Genomic DNA, 19,247 nt, shown 5'->3' with positions numbered 1-19,247 from the left:
AGTCCACAAATTCACAAAGCAAACAAAAAATCCTAAGCAAAATAAATACATAAAAAAAGAAATTCACATCTATAGACACTTTATAATAAAACTGAAGAATGCCAAAGACAAAAAGAATATCTTCAAAGCAGCCATACTGTACTTTTGAAAACAGAATACCTTTGAAGACAAGTGGGAATTAGATTTAGTATTGATTTCCTAGCAGCAGAAGACAGAAAACAATGGAACATCGTTAACATGTTGAGAGATAACCAGAATTTTTAAAAAATAATTTTATTTTATTCATTTATTTTTGGCCACGTTGAGTCTTTTCTCTAGTTGCAGCGCCCAGGCTTCTCACCGCGGCGCATCTTCTTTTTGTGGCCGAGCACAGGCTCAGGGGTTACAGGCGTCCGCAGCTGGGGCTCTGGGGCACAGGCTGAATAGCTGCAGTACACAAACTCAGTTACTCCACGGCATGTGGGGTCTTCCTGGCTCAGGGACCGAACCTGTGTGTCTTGCACTGGCAGGAGGATTCTGTACCACGGAGCCCCAGGGAAGCCCTAAGCTGAATTTTACACCTAACAAAAATATATTTTATACCTAGCAAAACTATAATTTAAGGGAGAGAGGAAAAAAAAAAGAAGGGAATGAATTAGAATTTTCCAACAAACAACAGGCAAAATAGGTCTCCTTCAACTGATTCTCACTTAATGAAATCTCACTTAATGAAATCTATGAAGAGAAATAACGGCAGGGAAGGGAGGGCACAAGTCGGGGAAGGAACCACGAGCACAGAACGTAGTAAATATGTGGGTAAATCTGAAGAAACATTTATACTGTAAAATGACAACATCTAACCTACAAGGCTAAAATAAAAACACAGAACTAAAGCACTGCGTGAAAAATGGGACCCAAGCTAGCAGGGGAGGGGGCCGAGGGGTCATAATGACTGGAATTGAATGATCTAAAGTCCCTGCATTGTTTACGAGGAGAGGAAAGATACTGATTCCCTTCAAACTCTTAAGTATGCATGCTGAAATGTCTAGAGAAGCACTGAAAGAAATAGAGTGTAAACCTTCCAAACTACTATAGCATAATATATGAAATAAGGGAAAAAGTCAACTCAATAGAAGAGAAGAAATGAAAGAAAAAGAAACATGAAGAGGTAGGACAAATTGAAAGAATGAAATAACATGAAGGAATACAATGAAATAAATCTGAAATTGCAACAAATATAAATGGATTATATAATTCATTCAAGAGATATTACAGACTTCACAAAAAGATCCAGCATTATGTCATTTATAAAAGATGCATCTAAAATATAGGACATAGGGCTTCCCTGGTGGAATCTGCCTGCCAGCGCAGGAGACGTGGGTTTGATCCCTAGTCCAGGAAGATCCCACATGCCGCAGGGCGGCTAAGCCCTTGAACCACAACCATGGAGCCTGTGCTCCAGAGCCCGGGAGCCGCAACTGCTGAACCTACGCAACGCAGCTCCTGGCGCCCAGGAGCCCTAGAGCCGGTGTTTCACAGCAAGAGAAGCCACACCATGAGAGGCCCCCGCCTGGCGAGTAGAGAGCAGACCCCACCCGCTGCACCTGGAGAAAAGCCTGGCGGCCACCAAGGGCCAGCACAGCCAAAGATGAGCAAATAAATGAAAGCATTTAAAAGTACAACACAGGACGTGGAGAGTCTGAAAAAAAAAAAAGAACGGAAACCTAATAGGAAAAACTAACAACAAAGAAGCCGATTATATCCCACAGATGCCACACAAAATACACTTTAAGACAAAACTGCTGTGAGAAATAAAGTGTGCTACTTCATAATAATAAAAACATTCAAATCTCCAAGAAGGTGCAAGAATTCTAAATGTGTACACACCAAATAGTGTAACTTCAAAATATGTCAAGAAAAAAATCATCATCTATCATCTTAGTAACAGATTTTCAACACACTTTTCTCAGCTAAAAAAGTACATCAAATTAGGATAGTGGTCATCTTACAAAAGATGGTGGCTCAGGGCCATGAGGGGACTTCTTGGGTGAAGCTAACATTCTATTTTTTTTAGTATAGGTGCTGGTTACATAGGTGTACTTGCTTAAAAAACCATCTGTCTACAAATGCAACCACAGACAAATACACACACAGCATATGTTTACATATATATTTAAATATACACATCTATATCCATATATATTATAAATGGTGTGCATTTGTGTGTATACATGCATAATGTTTCCATTTACATGAAAGCATGCACAACTAAACCATATGCATTTTCACAATAAAAAAGTATGTGGCAACATTATAAAGAAAAACAATACAAGCCAGAAACAATACACTTCACATCTACTTACATCCAAGCAGAAAGAATTCTGCCATTCTTAGCTGCAAGGGAGTCTTAGAAACAAGGTAGTTAACGGACATATGTTGGAAGCTAGTAGACTCTGCCACAGGCAGAAATTCCACAGCCTTGAAAGTCAGGGATGGGATTTTCACCCTTTACAGGAGTCCGGAGGACCCAGCTCAGAGAACAGACCTGCAGACAGTAGGAGATGCTGCCTTCACCCATGAGGGACAGTGAAGTCCCTAATCTTTCTGTCTGGCTGGTGGAAGGATGGGATGGTGGAGGGGAAGTGAAAGAAGAGCCCACCCCTTCCTGAGTCCAGTGAATGATGGCAAAGAGAAAGCAGATAAGAAGACAGTGCAGACTGCTTGTCTGACTTCTCCCTGGGGGATTCTGCCTCTTGATAGAGGAGGTACCTCTGAGGACAGAGGGGTGGCCTTGTGCCCACAGCCCTCCAGCATCCGAAGCCTTAGAAAGAGGAGGGAGAAGAAGCCTAACGCCCCTCTTGCGAGCAGTTTAGGGACAGAGGTCTTCAGCAGGACGGAAGAAGGGAAGGAGTCAGGAGGGACAGAACCCCCAGCAGGTTGCCGGCCATATTCTCAGAGTCAGACACCAAAACTCAAGATGAGGAGGGGACCACGAGGTGGATTTCAAAGACAGCAGCAAGGAACCCTGGCGACAAATGAGACACACGGCCCACGAAACACCGTAGCCAGGGCTGGGGTCAGGGTTTAGGGCGGGAAGAATGGACCGCCCCCCACTGGTGGCCCACCTCCCCCCCACTTCCTGGGGTCGTCTCCCAGATAAACTACCCACCCTGGAATTCTCCTGGCACGGACAACTGTGAAACTAAAACAGGCATTTATACCTGCAGAGGAACTCAGGGAGGGTACCACTTGCGTCCGTCAAGATCAGTTTAGAACACGAACTTCACAAGGGCCACGCTGGGGGATACTCCCAGTTTAAGAAGCCAGTCCGTTAGGCAACGGATGGCAGACTCTGCCAGCGACCGCATCCCCTGAACACCCCTACCGCAGAGCAAAGTCCCCGGGGTGCAGCGGTCACTCACTAACTGTTCATTCAATGAATGGGTGTACAATTCGTTTCCCCAGACTGGCACAGATATATCTTGGGCATGTCCCTAGATCAATGCTTTAAAATGATTTCACAGGCAAAATCTGTGAGAGCCTGCATGTGAAGTATGAACTAGTTACTGACCACTCACCTGAAATCTTCAAGAGAACTGGAAAATGCCAGGCAACTGCATCGTTATTGAAAATGTCCACATCGGTTCCATTTCGAGTTCCAACCAGTCACATACATACCAGGCCAAGTGGGATGCCTGGTGAAGATTTAACTTGTCACGTTTCCTGTTTGCTAGCAGAAAAGCAGAGCTCCTTGCTTAGATGAGGAAATCAGACTAACCCAGTTTTGCTTGGTCTCTATAAACACATGTGGAGTTTGTACAACTTGTGGGTAAGGATGTCCCAAGAAGGAGATAGCCAACACCCTCTTAATCTGACAATTTAAGCCAGTTTTTTTTTTCATCCCAAAATAAATAAAGGAAATATCCCCATATTTGCATGTTGGAATGTTTTAAGCAGTTCGTGTGAATTAAAAAAGACAGTGAAGGACAGGGGAACCTGGCGTGATGCAGTCCACGGGGTCACAGAGAATCAGACACGACTGAGTGGCTCAACAACAATAAAAGAGAACGTTGTCTAGGAAATCTGTCTTTATGGATGCCACCAAGAGAAATTCTAAATGTAATATTTGGGTAATTCAGGAAAATCATATCCCTGCGGTAAGAGCCTTTTGTTTACCAACTCGGTGAATGTGCTCAGGGACGCATGAAGGGAAATTCAAACGATGAAGACGGATTAAGGAAGATAACCTCTGACAAGGGAGCTAAAATGTTCCTCCCATCTGTAATGGTCGGAAGATGTGGGAATACAGAACATCAAGAAGTAAAACCCTACTTCTTGCCAAAATCAGAACAAATATTACCCCACCGCCACCCCTGCCATTTTTTCCCAGGAGGAGACTCCGTCTCAAGCATGGACGGAGCTCTCAAGGATCAGCCCTGGAAGAGACACAGAGGAGCAGGCGTGAGGGAGCCAGTGGGCTAGAAGATGCCTGCAGCTCGGAGTCAGGGGGCCTGGGGGTGAGAGCGAGGTGGCTACCGGAGGGTTTTGGCCCTGGAAACATAGTGACCTTGGTCTCTTCATCTGTAAAACAGCACGTGAATGCATATTATCATTATTTCTTAGTAGTAGTAACATTATATTAATACTAGATTATCATAAGAATCAATTGGGTCAGCACCTGATAAATGAAAAGCCCTTACCGATTTGAGGTGATTTTTCTGTATTATCCAATACTGCCAAACTTAACATGAGTAACTTACTTCTTTTCGAGACCATTCTAAATGCTAACTCCAGTCCCATGAAACCATATGACAGTCTTAATTTAGAGCCATTATTTAAAAAGTGAAAGTGTTAACTAGTCATTAAATGGTAACTGTTTTCATTTTAAAGGCTGCAAAAATGTTAAGTTTGCCAAGTCAGAACATTTCAGAGTTTAAAGAGATATCTGAGGTTACCTAAAATGTAACCTTGTATAATATACTAAAAATTGTCTCTTCAAGTAGGATTTGCTACTGTCTGAATTTTAAGATGTTTTGGAAAGATTGAAGGCAGGAGGAGAAGGGGACGACAGAGGATGAGATGGTTGGATGGCATCACCGACTCAATGGACATGGGTTTGGGTAAACTCCGGGAGTTGGTGATGGACAGGGAGGCCTGGCATGCTGCAGTCCATGGGGTCACAAAGAGTCAGACATGACTGAGCCACTGAACTGAACTGAATTTTAAGATAAAGTGCCGTCTGCAAAGGCAACGAACACACACTAATGCTTAGAGTCCTCCATTACCAACTTCAGCAAGGCCGCGGTAACTGGACAGCTTTGAGTTCCAAAACAACGTCCCCAAGGGCACTGGCGAGTAAACGCTCACTGGAGGAGGATCCCTGGGCTGCGGCTATGAACACGCCCCGGGACAGCTCCATTCGTTTTCTATGACGGGACACACTCCTTCTTCTTTGAAATGCAGGTGGGAGAAGGAATAAGACAGGTTTCCACAGCCCACACGTGAAAACCTTTATTCAACTCAATTCAACAAACAAAAGTTAAACACAATCATTTTATCTGCCACCACAGCCAACTATTTTGTGCCTATACCAGCTTCATCTCTCTAGAGGAAACATCTTCTTTAAAAAAAGAAAAAGCTGCAGCACAAATTGTTGGAAGGTCTGTGGCTTCCCAGAATATCGATGACTTTGATCGCCCTTCCGACCCCACGCAGGGAACAGAAGCACAGTGGAACTAATAGGAGGAGCCTGCAGACGGGAGGGGCTTCCCTGGCAGCTCAGACAGTCAAGAGTCTGCCTGCAATGCGGGAGATCCGGGTTCGATCCCTGGGTTGGGAAGATCCCCTGGAGAAGGAACGGCTACCCACCCCAGTATTCTTGCCTGGAGAATCCCATGGACAGAGGAGGCTGGCGGGCTGTGGTCCACAGGGTCACAAAGAGTCGGACAGGAGGCTACGCCTTCTACTCATGTAAACTGTGCAGCCCCCAAGAAGCAATGCAGGGAGGTCTGCTGCGCCCGGAGAAGCATAGGGCTACTCAGCCTGCCGTCTCTGCTCCTTCCTTCCGCCACGACGTGCGTGAGAATCACGGAGTTGTCAAAATTCGTGGAAGGGAAAGGGATCCCTCCGTCCATCACCCCTAGAAACCTTAGTATTCATGACCTCTGGGATGGAAAAAGGGGGACCCAACACTGCCATTTCAGTAAATCTCATAACAGAAGAGACAATCAGAGAATATTTGATGATATTCAAATATCATCCGCGTGTTATCATTTTCCTCAACACTCAAAACACCACTGTGACTGCCAGGCAGATTACACAGCTTGGCAAACCTTCATTTCATGAGTGACACTTAATACGAAACCATCTTCACTGACAAATTGAGGAACAGTGATATAACAGATCCTGAGGTGGCACCAGAATCAGTCCACCGTCCAGGACGATGAGAATCCACTCGTCTCAAACACCTCCACGCCGGCCCCGTCACGTCTAGGCAAGGAGGCCCTTCACAAACCTCCCCTGCCGGCCCCTCGTCGCTGACACAAGCAGGCTTGTGCAGGGCTTGTGCAGGCCGGCTCCACGCCGAACGGCTCAGCGGAGCCGCTGTCCGGCTCGCGTTTGCTCCCTGGGCACTGGCGCCCTCTGCAATTGTCAGGGCAGAAGTTGGTTCTCTCCTCATCTCAGAAGTTCCAGGACTCTGCAGGCAATTCCCCCGGGGCCTTCCTTAGAGACGACCTGGGGCACTTTAAAAGCAGTGGTTTCCCAACAGCTCACAGGGGTCCTAGGCTCCTAGGGCACAGCCCAGGAGAGGACCATGGACTCGGGGCTCCTGGCGCTGGGTTCCCGCCAAAGCACTTCTCTTTTTATCCCACTCACATATTAGGGTCTTGCCTAAGATTCCATTTGGTGCTGAATATAAAACCAAAACGATGTCTTCAAAAATGTGTGAAAACCACTGCAACAAGCCCTCCCTAAGGCTCTCTTAACGCCCTCCCCAGGCCACCCCCTTCGAATGGAGGTTTATGTGCTTCTTTGCCTCTAAAGAACCTCTGCCTGTTTCCTCTTTCAAACTTTGAAACATGAATTGAAACTACTAAATATATTTATTTATAATACTCAAAAATTAATCTGGAGGTTTGCACAACAAATCTTTTCAAGGTGAAGATTTGCTTTTCTCATATAGACTCTAGCCTGGCTTTGACTATACCCCTGCCTCAAATTCCAACTCTCCCAGTAAACCGTCTGCAACGGAGGCATACACCTGACATTTAATCTTTACGGATTCTGCTGTTACAAGCCAAGAGAGGAATGAAGTGGCCTCGTTCCCTTTACCTCTCCACAAACCTGGCATTTGATTGGTACTCTGGGCTAATTATTAGAAATTTGGCATAGTCATCAAAAAACGCCAACTTCGGTCAATGTCTATATATCTGACAACTGAAAATGAACTGGAATTTTACTGAACATCTTGTTAACGTGTGTTGGTCAAATAAGTTGTACATAGCAGGATAATGATCAATTTTTCTAACCTCAAAGCCAAAAATAAATGAACAGAAATGCCAAAGATCTGAAGTAATTTAATTGTACTCCTCAACAGTCCATTTAAAAACGAAACGTTCTGAGCAAACTCCTTGACAGACCATGGAGCATGAAGGCAGATTCTTGAAACCAACAAATCCCATTCATTTCCTTCAGTTTGTAAAAACAAGCAACTGACAAGTTTCCTGCCAATGAACATAGCTGAAGATAAGAAAGCTCCTTACAGGAAATCCTTTGCTAAAGAGAACAGTTATGCCATTAAGGTTAATCTTTTTCACCAAATCTCAATTAGTTAAACATCTGACCACATGGGATCATGAAATACATGCTAAATCACCCCCAGTGATGCTGTATTGCTTCTAATGTCTATATCTCCTAGGACATAGATGCAGGGTGAAGAGAAGTGAAGTGAGAGTCGCTCAGTCATGTCTGACTCTTTGCGACCCCCATGGACTATACAGTCCATGGAATTCTCCAGGGCAGAACACTGGAGTGGGTAGCCTTTCCCTTCTCCAGGGGATCTTCCCAATCCAGGGATCAAACCCAGGTCTCCCATATTGCAGGCGGATTCTTTACCAGCTGAGCCACAAGAGAAGCCCAGATGCAGGGTAGTAAGTAAATATTACAGTACATTTATGATTCTTTCCACCTCCTCTCCCTGCTCCCCCTCTATGCAATTAGTTGATGAAAACAAGGGAAATTTTCTGCTTGTTTTTTAAAAAGATCAAAGTGTTAGTTAATTGAGATTAAAATTGACCATTTTCAATTAAGATTAAGCAACACAAAGCTATAAATCATCATGACTGTAAGAAGGATATTTCTAAATGAATATCAAGCACTTCAAAATTTAAAGACCACCATGGACAAGATTAGAAAACATATAAGAAATGTACTGGCTATATATTTACAAGCTTCAATGTTGTCCCCCAAAGTCACAATTCAGCCTCCTTGGCTAACGTCTTGCTTAGCAAAGTGAAAGGGGGAGATCCCCAGATGTTTCCCCTTTCTTTCCTCTCCTCACTAAAACCACCACCAAGATACTGAACATATTCACAACCCTGAGCTGGGAGCCTCTCAATTATCCTAAAAATTAAAGCACTCTTCTCTAACCACAGAAAAGGAAACTTTTTCTAAGTTAACTGAATAATAATAATTGCAGTTTTGAAAGAGCTCTTAATTCCGTGTAGGAGTATCCTTCCCCTACTCAGTTACTGAGAACACCCTTCCTTATCACCCAGAGCACCAGATTCGTCAACCATCCTGCACAGGGAGCCTTAGAGAAAGCTCCAAAATGCCACAGTTCTTTACATTCAATTGCTACAGTTCAAGTTCGAAGTCTCTTGCAAACTGAAACTCTTCAGTATACTGTCCCCACGTGACTCTTCCGCTCCAGGTAACAGCCTACAGTCTTTACAGCTCCACAAAGAGCAGACACACGAATCAGTTTGCTCCCACAATTAAGTGATCAAATACATGCTTCTCGGCCTTCCCCGGCGCAACTTCGAGGTAACAAAATGCAAAGTAGTAAGCGTGTGTGCTCACCCTTGCTTTCAGCCCTTTTCCTCACATCTTTCCATAAAAACACAGTTATGAAATCCAGGAGACTGCATTTTTGGTTGTTGTTGTAAAATGACCTTGATTTGACAGGCACGGTCTCAGGTTTCAACAGATGCTGTGGGAAAGCTTACAGAAGCCAGCATGTTCTCCAGGCATCTGTGATGACATGCAGGCTTTTTTTTTTTTTTTAAGTGGTGGTTATGGTAGTGTATGTGTGTTGGGGGGTGGGGGGGAGGTTACTCGTTTCAGTTTCCATGACAACCATGTCTCTACTCATGGGTTATTAGATACCATCCACTTCCTGTGTCTAAATTTTTAAGCCAATCAGAAAAGTGTTTATACATTTAACAACTTCTGGGACTGTCTTTCTTTAATTGGGGTGTTTTAAGCCTCAAATGAAGTTGTCCACCAGCCTTATGTTTTTCCTCTTATATAGAACATTTCACATTTACCAATTCACATTCTTTTAAGGTGAGGGATGCCCTTTTTCTCTGAAAAGCATTCTCCTCAAACCAGACGTCACAATCTTATGAGTGCACAAAGATTTTGATTGTTGGCTCTTCACGGCCTTTTTCTTTCACTGTTACAGACTAAAATTTAGAAATTTAGTGCATGATACATGCACAAGACACTTACATTATCAAAGCAAAGATACAGTTAAGCACCCCTCCGCCGATGGTAATATTTAACTCTTCAGATCCAAAAAAAGGTTAGGAAAAATTATTCTGAGTTGGACAACTTTGCATTCTACAACTCCCAAGCAGAAATCACCGAGATAGCATTGTAAAGTGATATGTCTACAAATGCAAGCTAGTAGCTGACGTCTGCAAAGAAATTTGTCACCAAAATGGCCTACTTTATTTGAATAGAAGCAAGAACAAAAAACTAAATACCAAGGTGTCTCAAGCCAAGTGCACCCGAGTTAAAAATCAACCTTGCAGAAATCTGGGCCCAAGAAGGCTACTCTGAAATGACAGCATGATTTTCAAAGATGGTCTTGGGTGACTGTTTCCCTAAGTCTCCATCTAACTGACCAATCGGTGTGACAGCAGAGTGGGCTGGGGTCATCTGTGCAGTCTGCCGAGCTCTGCGCTCTCCCCTCTCTAAGGCAGAGGCAGGCGATCAATGAAAACCAGGGAACAAAAGGAATATAACAGGATGTCTTCCTCAGTGAAGGAAAATGATTCCCTTTTTCCTCAATGAGCCAGTCCCACCCAGCCCAGGACAGCTCCACATGGGAGCTCCCAGCAGATCAGACCTTGGGGCTGAAGCACATTTTATATTTGCAATCCTGTGTCCCAACTGCTGGCAAATGTGTCACCTTTAAGCACACCCTGTGACAGAGGGCTCCCGGAGCCCAACCAATTGAAACTAATAAATTAAATAAATTAATAATCCCACCACGAAAAGCTGCCGAGAAGGACCGCGTTTTCCCTTCTCCAAATGTCTATCGGGCAGTATAAACAAAGCAGGAAAAATAGTCTCTCCAGCCTTCCCAGCCAGGAATCATGGTTTTTCTCCGGCAAACAAGGCTTCTCCCAAAAGAGAAATATTCTTACTGCCTTCCAAGGAAACTCTCGTCTGTAGATGTCATATCAGGATAACCAGTTACAGTATTTGAAAAGAGGTTTAAACTGCCCCCAGATTTGACACTCCGTTTATAATTGATAGCAAAACAGTTGCGACAGCAATGCTGTAAACTCTGCCAGCCAAACTCCACATTTAACACATTAGTTCCTTGAAAATAAAAGTAATGTCTTGGGGAGCCCACAAAAGTAAAGACTCAGAAAGTAATTAACAGAATTACTGCAATTATTTGATCATTTTAATAAATTATCCACTTGTCTGCTGGGTTTTTTTTATTTTATTTTTTTTTTAAGTGACTATCCACACATTCCTGAGAAACTTTTTTTTTTTTTAATGAACTTACTTTTGAGACAGAACTAATGAAAAATATGCAACTCGCCGTCCCCCGGATCTCTCCCGTGTGAAGTGCAGGCTATAAATCCATCCGAAACCAGGTTGGGACACGGGGACGGACACCTTAGAAAGAGCCCCGGGTGCCCCCAAAATGCAGCAGAGCCCGAACGGCGAGGGCGCCCCGCGACAATGCCGAAGCAGCGCAGGGGCTGCGGGGGCGGGAGAGGGGCCCCCGGTCGTTACCTGCGATCGGCCGCGCGCCCCGGGCTCCTCGCGGCCGCATCGGGGGGCCGCGGCGGCGCTGGACTCGCGGGGGCCCCGCCGCCGGGCCGCGCCGTCTCCGGGCCGAGCTGCCGCCGATCGCGGCCGGAACCCGGCTCCAGCCCGGCGCCCGCCCGGGTCGGCGGCTCCGCGGGCGCGGGCCCGCCGGGTCCTAGCGCGCGCCGCCCGCCTGCAGCCGCACGTCCGGCCCCGGGCAGGCCGAGCCGCGGCCGCGGCAGGTGCGGGCGCGCCGGGCGGCGTGTCCGATCCCCGCCCGGGACGCCGAGAGGAAAGCAGGGGCCCCGCGGAGCGCGCGGGAGGCGGGTGTTCGCATGTGCAGCCCCCGCGTCAGGCACCGGGCGGTCCCCGGCGCCCGCAGTTTCGCCTGCTGCACTTGAGACAGTCTACCGAGTGATCCCTGCGGGATCCGGAGTGACAGGCTTCAAAAATATAACGCCCCCCCAAAATTTTTTTTAAAGATCGAAAATGGTGTGTTTAAGTTTTAAACAGTTTTCCAGTGATTTTCCCCCAACACGTCCTTCTGCATTTTGCTATCACTTTATCATGTGCTATTTTAAATAACAAAGGCCCATATGGCTAAACACGTAGTCATTTGATTTTCAAAAGACCTCAAAAATTGCATCAGAATATGCACTCGTGTATCTCCTAAGAAATCAACGAGCAAGAATTAATGGTGGCATATGGTGTGCTTCGTGGAGGAAACTTAATTACAAATTAAAACAAATGCAAAAATTCACAAATTCACTAAACTGAAAGTAAGTGATGACCCTAGATGTATACAGAAATCAGTTTATGTGCAATTAGGGGAAATGTAAGTTCTAGATTCCTCTAACTGCAGAAAGGCTGTTACAAGAAGAGATTTCCCTCATTTGCTCCCCAAAGGGCCTTCAGCACCCGCTCAGCACACTCGTTTCTTGCGGCCCACCTGGAAGGCAACTTTTAAACTTGCAAATGCTCATTTAAGAGGCCAATTCTATTAGCTCTTAATTCAAAATAAAAGTGCTTTAGTTTGAAAAGCCTGTTTAAAAGGCTTCAAGACTGGGAGTTTTCTTTCCGTCTTTGATATCACCAAGTTTGAAGGTCACAATTCTGCAGAACTGCTAATAACAATGGCACCGTGGTTTGACACCAAAAGGAAAAGCAAATATGTGTTTTCTGAGTTTCTATTTTAGGAGCTCAAAAAGTCCCTTCGAAAATTACTCTTGCCCTCCCCCTTCCCAATTATAGCTAAATAAATGTAATGGAAGATTTTCAGTATTAATTAAACATCAAAGGCACCTTTTCTGCTTCTTGATGTCCAGGCAAAGAAATAGTTGTACTATGTTACATTTGTCCATCTTCAAAGTCCTCCGGCAGATATCTCATGTAATCTTTACCCTACTTCTGTGGTAAAACAGACACTATAATCCCTGGTTTTCAAGCAAGGAAGTGGAGGTCCTGAAGAGTAGAGGGACTTGTCCAAGATCACACAGCTGGTCCTTAGAGCAGGTGGATCCTCAGCTGAGATCCCAGCATTTCCAGCTGATCCCTGCTTTTGCAAGTGCCCACCTGCCTCCCAACTATTTCTCTACAAACACTAAGGAAAATGAGGCATCCAAAACACAGGTTCCTCTAGTCACAATTTCTTACCTGTTGTAGAGCAGCGATCTACCAGAATGGAAATAAGAAGTTAGTTGCAAAGGTTTTCATCTCTGCTACACGAGAAAGCTGACCAGTCAAGTTTCTGTCCTGTGGCGCCCAGGGCACCGGGCAGACTGGAGACTGGAGCTCTGGGGCCACGCAGCGCCCTGTCAGCCGCACACCTTCCACACTTATCACAGGCTGACTCCGCGTGGCACGTGGAGGAGTGAGGTGTCCTCAGCCCCAGCACTGAAAGTCCACAGGAGCCCTGGAACCGCAGAAGTCTCCGATGCCAGGTGGCCTGTTGGAGAGAGGCTGGCCATCCTGTCCCCACCTGCTGACAAGCGGGGCGGGACTTCTTGGCCCTCCTGCACCCCTGGGAAAGTCACCAGTCAGTTCTGTTTGTGGCACTCCACTTCCTCCTCCCCCCCGCCGAAAGGAAATGTGACTTCTCTGATGATGGGTCCCAAACCACCTAAATACCAGCCAGGTGAGGGCTGGCTGACACTTAACGGAAAAGACAGAAATACCTGATTCTTAAAAAAAAGATTCTTTCCTTTTCTTATGCAGCTGATAAGGAAGGGGTTAGGCATGGCAGTCCTTAGAAGACATGGCCTTGGACGGATTAATGCAAAACCTACTCAGTGAATTCATTTGACTCCTTTGTTGACAACTGGTCCCGGGACTTCCCCAGCAGTTAAGTGGTTAAGATTTTGCCTTCCAGTGCAGGGGGTGTGGGTTCCATCCCTGGTTGGGGAACTAAGATGCCACATACCTTGCAGCCAAAAATATAAGCAGTACTGTTCCAAATTCAATAAAGACTTAAACAAATTTTTTTAAATTGAAAAAAAAAAAGATCTCATTATAGTCACACCATCCACTGTGGCCTTCAAATGTTAACAAATGCTAGGCCAAAAGTCATCTTAGCACCAATAGGAGCTGATGAGAAACTGAACAGAAAAGCGAGTGGTGAGCAGTTCCTCAAAGCTACAGCACACCAGAAGATGGACTGGTCAGAAGAAACCACCATTTTTTCATTTATTCTGGAAACCTCACACGTTGAAAACCTGTAAGCAAGGTACTGTTCTAGGCTCTGAGTATAAAAAATAAAAAATGCCTCATACAGAGCCCTCAGACAGGCAAAGAGTCGCAGGGCGGTGGTGTAAATGCTGCAGGAAAACCATGTTACAGGTGATCTCGGATGGCCTGGGACTGCAGCGGCGTGGAGCAGGGCTTGGTTCCCAGCCAGAGATTGGGCTGGGTGGTGGTGGTGGAAGCACCAGATCCTAGCCACTAGCCTTGTGATCAGTGACAAGAGCCCTGGGCCTTTGGCTTTGCAAAAAGAATTCCCACAAAGACAGGAAGTGGTGAAACAAAGTATTTATTAAGAGGAAAAGAGCATAGTGTGTGTGGATAGGCACATGGGCAAGCTCAGAGGCAGAGCTCCTGAGTCGGGCCCTTGGACAGTTTGAATTACTTTCATAGGGTATTTCTTCTGAGTTTCCTTTGGCCAATCCTTTGGATTTGCCTGGTTCACAGTCTGTATCTGGTATATCTCAGAATCCCCCCAGAGCTTCCCTCGTGGCTCAGATGGTAAAGAATCCACCTTCAATGCAGGAGGCCTGGGTTCAGTCCCTGGGTTGGGAAGATCCCCTGGAGAAGGGAATGGCAACCAACTCCAGTATTCTTGCCTAAAGAGTCCCATGGACAGAGGAGCCTGGTGGGGTACAGTCCACGGGGTCACAAAGAGTCAAACTCGACTGAACGAGTTAGCACACAGGCACAGGATTCGCCCACATGTGCACACGCGTCTCTTAGCCAAGACGGATTTTACCAAAAAGGCGTCTGGGTAGAACATCCCTTGACATAAGTCTCCTTTGGCCTCCAAAGAGCCTTTCTGCGCATGTGTGGTCAGGGTGGTCTGCTGACGTCAAGAACGAGAACTGTGTGGTCTAGGCAGGACCCAGCCTCCTCCCGTAATCGTCCTGCTATTCTTGTCTTGGAGTTTCAGTCCATAGGGGAAGAATCTCCAATTGCTTTACCCTCTGGGGTGGGGCTCATCTATCTCCTGCCTCAGGCCCTGGGTCCTGTGGTCCATGGTGCAAAGTCTTAGACCAGCTTGACTTCAGAGCCCGTCTCAGCCTCGCGCTCTGCTCTGTTTTGCTAGAAGCTGACTCTTGCAGGCCGAGATTTACAGAATCCTGGGTCAGGTGGCTAATAGCTAGATATGGCCCATGAGCAGTGTTGGAGAAAGAGTGGAAGGTGGGAGAAAAGTTAAGAGAATTTCTTCACCTCCCTCTTGCCTCTGACAGCGTCTCCGGCCGTGACTGCATCTGACCAAGGCTTCTGCCAGGTGACCCCAGCCCTTGGCTCAGACTTCCCGTTAACTCTCCAGCTTAATGACGTGAATGACTTTCTGCTAAGATTAGTTGCTGGTAACTTCTTCCTCTCTTTGCATTTCAGATCCTCCATCTCCTGCAGGGCAATGCCCTGCATTAAATTCCTTCTGTGTACATCAGCAAATCCCAGTGGGCTGGTAACTTACAAAATGACCTGAGCAGTACTCCTCAAAAGGATGCATGCATGCTAAGTCGCTTCAGTCGTGTCAGACTCTTTGCGATCCTGTGAACTGTAGCCCGCCAGGCTCCTCTGTCCATGGGATTCTCCAGGCAAGAATACTGGAGTGGGTGGCCATGTCCTTCTCCAGGGGATCTTCCCAACCCAGGGATTGAACCCAGGTCTCCCGCATTGCAGATGGATTCTACCATCTTAGCCACCAGGGAAGCCCAAATAGAGTCATTAAAAACCAGGAAACGCTGAGAAACTGTTACAGCAAAGAGGAGCTTTAAGGGGACATGACAATTCCGTGTACTGCGGCAGACTGGATGGGATCGGGGATAGAAAAAGGACAGCAGGTAAAAACCAAGAAAATTTAAATGAAGTATGGATTTTAGCCGGTAATACTATATCAATATTGGCTCATTGATTATAATAGTACCATACACTGACGTATAAGATGCTCGTAATACGGGAAAGTGAGTGTGAGATGGGTGGGGACTCTTTGTACTATTTTCTCAAATTTTCTGTCAGTTTAAACCTGTGATTTTTCAAAAGTCTATTTAAAAACAAACAAACAAAATCCTCCCACGGTAAACATTTGAAGTGGTTTTATTTTCCTTCTGTGGAAACCCCCACTGCCTTCCTTCCTAAGCAGGGGTGACGTCCGGCCCAGCAGATCTGGGGGCTTTTTTATTGGGACCTAGGACAGGGGGGGTTCATGGTCCTAACATCAGGAAACCGCCCAGCAAGGGATCAAGCAGCTCTGGGAAGCCAGGAGAAAACCTGAGTCTGAAGCCAGAATGCGGTCTGGGCAAGGCTGATGAGAGGCAGGGGAGGGCTGTGAGCGGGGAAGTGGAGAGAGCCGGCTCCTAATGGAGCCAGGTCCAGGGGGAGCAGAGAGGCTGCTTGAGAGACTGTGAGGGGTGGGGCTGGCCCCACCTTTGGGGGGTGGACCGAGAGGAGAGGAAGGGGGAGGGGGCCTCAGGAGGAAGGGGGGAGGAAGAAGAGTAATAATAGCAGCTCAGAGGCGCTGAGTCATTGTACATGCATCTTCTCGTTTCTAGCCCCTTATAAGCAGGGCACTACTTTTATTTCCATTTTACAGATGAACAGACTTGCCCCAAAAGGCACAGATTATTTATGGGCCGAACAGCAGCCCAATTACAAGTCTGCAGGGCACAAAAAGAGGGTCAACAAGTCCCCATAGTGGGCAGACTCAGTTGACACCACGAGACTGCGTCTTCAAGAACCGATAGAGGTTAAGGTGTGAGCAAATGTGGGCAGAAGCAGGACTTCACGGAGGGGAGATCTTAAGTGTGGGCAAAGGCGAGGAGGGATGAAAGGCGGGTGGTCAGAGAGCCACGTGGATGGCAGGGAGGCTGAAACGAAGGTTTCAAGGGAGGATGTGCCTGCAGGCCCCACCAGAGACGCGGCAGGGCCGGTGACCCCCAGGTTTACACTTGATCTTGACCTGCACGTGGCGGACTCCTCTATCTCCCTTAAACCTTTGCTCCAGTGACCCCATCCTCAATGTCTCTTGAGCCTCCCCATTCTGCTGTACTTTTTTTCCTTTTCCCCCTTGTACTCACCCCTTAGTCATTTACTAATTGTTCATTGTCTCTCTCCCTTCACTACCGGCCCCGACACAAGTAAAATTTTCACAAGGCCAGGAATCTGTTTTGTTCAGGGATCATTTCTAGGAATGCAAAACAGTATCTAGCCTACAGGAGGTGCTCGATAATTTTTTTAATGAATAAATTTAGTAAACAAAAAGGCATTTCTCTCAGCCAGGATACTCCACAGAAACAGAACCAATAGGATGTAAAGATATATAGAAAGCAATTTATTGTGAGGCATTGGCTAACATGATGATAGAGGTGAAGTCCCAAGATCTGCAGTCAGCAAGCTGGAGACCCAGGAGAACCAATGGTGTGGTCTTGGTCTGAACAATGGCAAAGCTCAAGGCCCAGGAAGTACAGATGTGTCTCAGCTGGGGTCTGAAGGCAGGTGGGAACTGATGTCCCAGTTCAAGGCAATCAGGCAGGAGGAATTCTTCCTTACTCAACCCTTTTGTCCAATTCAGGCCTTCAACTGAGGATGTGAGGCCCACCCACATCAGGGAGGGCAATCTGCTTTATCCAGTCTACTGAGTCAAATATTAATCTCATCCAAAACACCATCGCTGGTGTAACCAGATATGTGACCACATATCTAGGTATCCCACGGTCCAGTCAAGTTGCTAGGTAAAGCTCACCATCGTAGTATTAAAAGGGACTCTGGAGGAGGAAATGGCAACCCACTCCAGTATTCTTGTCTGAAGAATCCCATGGACAGAGGAGCCTGGCCAGCTACCGTCCTTGGGGCTGCATATAGCCAGACACGACTGAGCACCCACGCATACGTCTTAAAGGGCCATTCTAGACTGTAAGGAGAGTGATTTAGAAGGCAGCAAGACAAAGGCAGGGAGATTCATGAGGAGGTTACTGCTATATTAGCTTGGGCAACAACGGATGCACACCTGCAGGAACCCACTGTTGGCAGCTCCAGATGACCCCTCTGCGGCCCATGGATGACGTGATGTTACACACACCAAGGGCATCACAGAGACACAGCTCCGGGATGAATCAGACTCCAATGTCCAGAAAAGAGCCAACTGGAAGACTCTGGTGGGTCCTGGCCATTGAAAGTCCCTTTCTGGGGACCAGAGCATCTTTCAGCCTCTCTAACGGTTCAGCTGGAGTAGACACAAGTCGGGGTGGCTCCTCGACTCTACTTTGGAGGATTTTCCGTTGCACTTGATGGACCTGGTGTTGAACGGACCAGACAGCTTATCGTGTGACCCTCATTCTCTGCCTGTACGATTGGCCCCCGGCTGGGCCCTTGACCCTGTACCAGGCCGATCAGAGTCTTCTAGAATTCCCTAACGGAAGCCAGGGGAAGTAGGTCCCCTTCTGCTCTAGTTTCCAAAGCTACAGGGTGCTGCCCACAGCCACACCCTCAGTTTGTGGCCTCAGGAGATGGGTCACGGCCCAACTATTAGCCCAAGCAGGACACAAAAATGTGATGAAAGTGCAAGATAAACTCTGGATTATCCAAACACTCCTTCTACTGCTCCACCGTCATAAACAGTTTAGAATAGCTTGTCTATCTAGCCACCACTTAGATACACACAGAGAGATACAGACATCCTCACTCAGTTGGAAATGACGTCATAATACCAACTTTCGAGATACAGATGTCATCTGGTGATGTTGAAAGATTTTTCCACTCGCTTCTTTGGATGCTTTCAATTGCAATAAAACGCCACTGGCCTTTGCCTTTATGAGGTCACGAACCTTCACATCCTCCCTGAAACCGATAGCCTTGCGCTTCTGCGAACCTACACTTAAGAGAAGGTTCACCCTCATATGACTCAGACTTCATCTTTACCCACTTTCTAAGAGACTTGATGCCTCCCACAGGTGACAGCAGTAAATCACTTCTGTGAATCCACGCTCGTCGAGAGGAACGAAGAAACGTCGCTTTGCTGCGTTCGTCTCTGATACTGATCACACTTACCCCTTAATTGACCAAATCAGGTCATTCGCAGACGGTCCTCCAGTAGAGGAAGAGGGCTGGTATTCCCTTCTCTCTAGGGTCAGTTACAGAACTATCTACAACCTGTGTCCTCAGACCCGTCTTCCTCGGCTCTGGCTCTGTCCTTTAGGAGTGATTTATCCCGGGGTCTGACTGCCGAGCAGAGCTGCAGCGTTGGCCTTGAAGGAAAGCCAGACACAGCCTGGCCTGGCTCC

At 46.6% G+C, this 19,247-nt stretch overlaps 1 protein-coding gene across 5 annotated transcripts in view; it reads right to left on the bottom strand.

Annotated features, from left to right (window-relative positions):
* The window catches only part of FOXN3 (forkhead box N3), a 439,226-nt gene extending 426,035 nt beyond the window's left edge, over positions 1–13,191 (bottom strand). For 2 of the 5 annotated variants that reach the window (XM_043919228.1, XM_043919235.1), the window contains exon 1: positions 11,239–11,372. The gene's annotated coding sequence lies outside the window, so the exon portion shown is untranslated. Of the gene's footprint in view, positions 1–11,005; positions 11,217–11,238; positions 11,373–12,906 lie in introns of those variants that run through there. The other 3 variants (XM_043919231.1, XM_043919236.1, XM_043919230.1) reach the window with 3 other exon arrangements.
* Between the last annotated feature and the right edge of the window lie 6,056 nt (positions 13,192–19,247).

This window comes from Cervus elaphus, chromosome 12 (genome assembly GCF_910594005.1).
Source record: "Cervus elaphus chromosome 12, mCerEla1.1, whole genome shotgun sequence".
NCBI lineage: Eukaryota > Metazoa > Chordata > Mammalia > Artiodactyla > Cervidae > Cervus > Cervus elaphus.
Note: the sequence above shows the minus strand (reverse complement) of the source record. Positions and strands in the feature narration are given on the sequence as shown.